This window comes from Trachymyrmex cornetzi, unplaced genomic scaffold, assembly GCF_001594075.2.
Source record: "Trachymyrmex cornetzi isolate Tcor2-1 unplaced genomic scaffold, Tcor1.1 scaffold454, whole genome shotgun sequence".
Classification (NCBI taxonomy): Eukaryota; Metazoa; Arthropoda; class Insecta; order Hymenoptera; family Formicidae; genus Trachymyrmex; species Trachymyrmex cornetzi.
In genome coordinates this window covers 752,186-757,276 of record NW_017299334.1, presented here as the reverse complement: position 1 = coordinate 757,276, position 5,091 = coordinate 752,186, and the positions used below count along the sequence as shown (strand labels likewise).

The 5,091-nt window shown below is 34.9% G+C and overlaps 1 protein-coding gene across 1 annotated transcript in view; it reads left to right on the top strand.

The window, feature by feature from the left end:
- LOC108764839 (phosphatase and actin regulator 2) overlaps positions 1-5,091 on the top strand; it is a 293,976-nt gene that overhangs the window by 255,646 nt on the left and 33,239 nt on the right.

Genomic DNA, 5,091 nt, shown 5'->3' with positions numbered 1-5,091 from the left:
TTGCAGCAATGTTGTGACATTTTTTTGGAGATTTTATCATGCATTGGGAAAAATTTCTGGTTGAAAATGAACGAAGAAGATTCTGATCATAGAATCAGAATTTTAATTATCTCAACTAGAACTATAATAGATTTAAAGAAGAATTAAGAAAATCTTTTTATCCATTTTTGATCAGAATTTCAATTAATGCAATCAGATTCTTTTTCCAGCGCGAGTTTCCTACAGAATTATTAATGATCCAACAAAATTATTTTTAAATCTGTATCTATCTTATAATTTATAATTTATAAATTAAATATTTTAACATTATTCCTGTGTGCCTAATGGAATTGTAGACGAATCGCGGTTGATTTATGTGTTACTTAACAGATCGATCCACACAATAGATACGGGAAATCCGATAATGCTTGTTTTCTCCACGATAATACATTTGTTCGATTTACTAACATTGCATCTTCCGTTGTCCTTCACTTTGTCGCACGAAGAAAAATGTCTCTCTGGTTGGATTAATTAGAATTCTGATTAAAAATGGACGAATCACACAGAATTTTCTGGTTAAATCTATTAGAATTCTAGTTGTGATAATCGGAATTCTGATTGATATAATCAGAATTTTCTGGTTCGTCCATTTTCAACCAGGTATTTTTCTCGCGTATCTTTTTCAGATAGACGACCGGTATCCAATCTTGCACGTGCTTCAACATACCTATAACAATCGCAACAATAGTTTAGCCGCGGGGTTTAGGTTTCCGATTATGACTTCGTACACAACAATAGTGAGCAGTACGAAATTTATAATTACTCGCCATGTTCTGACGATGTACGCGCGAGTTCCAAAACGCGAAACGCAATTAGCTCTTTGAATCGACCTAATTCGCCAATAGGATTTTTCTCTCCGCTTACAGCTGGAGGTCTCTCTGCAAAAATAATTTTCGTCCGGTTTATCGCTACATCGACAAACAATAGTCTTGTTTGCATAACGCGGTTTATCGTAATATCGTGATCCTCGTCGCGATGCGGAGAAATGCGACGACGACATGGCACGTACGTGCAACATGCGATATATGCATTCGCGTATGTTCCACGAATGACGCATCAATTGCGGTAATTGCGGTGGATATAGTATAAACGCTACGTCGACGAACCATTGGTCAGTCGAGCTGTCCATAATAAATGGCGTATTCTTTTACAATCGATGTATACTATTGTACTCCGGCAATCTACAACCAGGTCAGTTTTTCCGGAAGAGGAAAAACGAGATTGCGCGGGTGCCCAATTAAAATCGATCTTTTTTTACTCTATCGAAAATATATATAATACCTTGCCGGTTACATTCGTTGGCAGCTGCATAAAACGAGAAGAGAGAACTATTTTTATTTCGAATGACATCGTATGTACTGTGTGCCTTTCCCTCCATCGCTCTTTCCGCAATGGCGTTTAGCGGCATTAAAGCGATTGAAAATCTTTGTAAAAAATTTATTACATTTAATATTCACACAGAGCCATCGAGATCGTTACTACAGTGGGATTTAGCACGGATTTTCAGCATCAGTAAAATATTAAAGCGACGCGTCCATAAATACCGTACGTTTTAATCAGTCTGCAGCCGATATTCGCGTATAACGAGAGATACGAGATAATTATTTAAATAGAGACCGAAATAGAGGGAAGCCTCGGGACACCGTCCAAAATATTGAAATTGCCAGGGTACATTCCGTGATGTTGCTACGGCGCGGAGCTGATTTATTTTCATACTCCCTCTCGTATCTGTCAGCCATTACTCACCGAAGGGATTATTTTGATTATTATATGAGTAAGGCTGCCTGGACATGTGAGGAATGTTGCTGCCGTCGCATATTTTTCTGATGTTGTAAGACGTTCCCAGATAGTAGGAAAATGTGGTCAACAACCTCGTCGTGACGCACGCAAATAATCTCGAAATACGTGTCTTTGGCTCATCTATTTCGTGCACGGGCGTTGAGGGTTGACGTGAGGACACAAAGCGTGAGCATAGTATTTAATTTCCTTGTCCCCTTCGGGGTAGATTGTATTGACGCACTAACGTTACGAATGAGGAAAATAGAGAAAATTAATCTGAGGCTACGAAAATAATTTCTCCCGTCGTTAAATAAAGGAAGAGTTTTATTTGTTCTATATTCAATAACGCGTAAAAGAATAGTTTTATTAAAGTATGGAAAAATTTAGCTAGATATAATAATTTTGTTTGGACCATAATTACAATAATTATGCATATATTCGAACTAGTTGATAGAATAGTAAAACTTTTTGCAGCATTGTCATCAACACGTAAGCGTTCTATATAATTATTTTGTTGATCCAGCAAAATTATTTTCAGATCTGTATCTAAATTTTTAAATACTTCAGCAAAACCGTTCTTTTCGTGTATTTACTCTTATCGACTGAATCAACTTTAACTCTCTAAAGGTGAGTGATACATATTTACAACGATCAGATTTTAAAAATTAAATTCAGGATGAATTTGGAGTACAGAAAATAATTTTTTAATAACAAGTCCGTTCTGCCATTTCTAGAGTGCTAATGCAGAATTGTATGATTTTGTAATACAAAAATTGTGTAACAATTTTGTAAAAGAATAATTGAAACGTTAAAAGTTCGAACACAAACATTTATTCGTGTATTTAATTGTATTAAATACATGCAAGATTATGAATGAAATTACATCAGTAATATCTTGTGATTTTAGTAAAATATATACATGCACGGAGAGAATTTTCTTTTAAAATTTACCCTGAAAATATGGTGATTGTGGTACAATACAATATTTTAAATATTTTTACCATGCACTTCAGTAAAATTGATCAAACTTATTTTATACTTTATTGTAGTTTTATTAATGAATGAGAGAGATTTATATTAAAATTCTTCGAAATACAATGTTGTGCCACGATTGTCATATTTTCAGAGTTTAAATTCTAAGAAAAAATTCTCTCCGTGTGAAGATCAGTTTGAAAAATTAAATTAAGAGTTCTCGTTATAATACTTTCGGTATTTGAACACTTAAGCGATTACGAGCTCTTCAGTTAAGTCTCTGAAAATTTGTCGGGAATCTCTCGTGATTATGAAACAAGCGTTTACAAGCTTGTCTGACTACAAGCGTTTCCACTTGGCGACGTTGGGAGATAATTCTACCTTTGTTAAGCAGTGTTCTAACGAACTTGATGTTTCGAGTACGTTACTAACGACCGAAACTGTATAATAATCACGCGAAGTGGCACATTGAGGACTTTATGTATTTTAAAGTTTCTCAGCTTGCTACGTGGCAAGACAAATAATTCCTACCACAATTAAATAAAATACGATAAGTATTATTATCCTCTGTCTGCAATCTGAGTCTTTTTTTGTCCAACCTAAGTTCTTCTAGACTTTCAAAAAAAATTCAGGATTAATTTTCAACACATCTGTTACATTATCAAATAATCTTATTTAAATCTAAAATATAAAAATCTTTATTTAATAAAAATTGAAATTTGAGCAAAGATATGAAAGTAAAAAGTGGAATTTTGCTTATGCCAAAAAGGACTCAGAGTTGCAAACGAAGACATAGTCGATGTTATAAAACGAGAGTTGTTCTCGTTTGAGCATCTAATAAGAAGGAACATCTAATCAAACTTCCGCTAAGAAAGAGATATCTCCAAATTGACTAACAAAGTTCAGCGACTAATTTGGAATTGTTCTTCATATTCCTTCCACGTAAGTTTTGTTGTAATAACTACATGAGATAAATCGGATGAATCAAAGAATACAGATAACTCACTGAAAGAATTTTGTCGCATAATTTCATTAGTCGTCTTGTCACGCAATTTCTTTGCGAAGAAAAAGAGGAGGCCGGCCGACATCATCAGCGAAACTGAGCGGACAAAAATGGTAGTCTGCGGATTCTCTCATGGGAACGCCGTGAGCGTTTTTAACACTCGGTCATGATGAAAGGCGTTATCATGTCAGTCCCGTACTGATTATCCACTAGGTCTGAAAACTCCTACTACCTATTCTTCCCACACACGCTTTCCTGAGTAAGGGATGAAGGGCTCCTTTTGCACGTTCACTCTTTGTGTGTAAACTCGCGGCTAGAAAACCATCCGGTTAGAGAAAATTCTTTTCACTTAGTAGTTTCACGTAATCATGGAAGATTCACATGTGTTAAAGAAGTTTGTTTTTATTTACGTACACGGAAAGAACAGTTTTACTGAGTTTCTAAAAATTTAATTATATACAGAGTTGAAAATAATTTTGTTTGGACAAAATAATTAGGTAGAATTAAACCGGATGCTAGACAGTTAAAACTTTTTGCAGCATTATTGTCAACGTTTAACCAGAACGTCATGATTCTGTTTTCGCATCCACTAATCATTTCAAATTTTTTCTGTTTTTGTATTAGATAATAATAACAATAATAAGCTTAAAGTTAAGTTTCGAACGAGCGTATTGAGAAATTCGGAATAAAAATGTCGCCGCAGTGAAACGTCATACGAAGTAATATTCGAAACCGATACGTAACGCACGGATTGAAAAGCGTATCGCGGCCATTTATCCAAAATCCCACGTAAACTGATGCAGCCAGTTTTGCGTCGAAGCTCACGGCAAGACACGTGTTTGATTACGCTATCTGGTCGAGTCGGCGATATTCATTTCCACCGAGCGCACGCATGACAGCGGCGAGTATGCAGCTGGGAGAAAAAAACAGGCTGCACCTCGCATATTCATTTTTCATACTTGAATCCGACCTTCGGTGTGACACGGTCAAAAATAAAGCTTTCTCACCGAGAATTATCGGGCAGTGCAGTTTTTGCAACTGAAAAAAGAAGTAACGATGTGCATTAGATATTTTCGACCGATTATGTGACGTGAAATATACTTTACGCTGCACTGAAAGAAAAGTTTTTAGTATACGTGACTATATAATTACATGTTACCATAATTATAGTTATTATTGCTATAGTGTCAGTAATAATTATATGAGTCTTTCAATAAATATAAAAATATTTTTTTTTTATTTTTATATTTATTGAAAGTTAAATTGAAATAATTGTAATCGTTTTTATGGTAAAAATA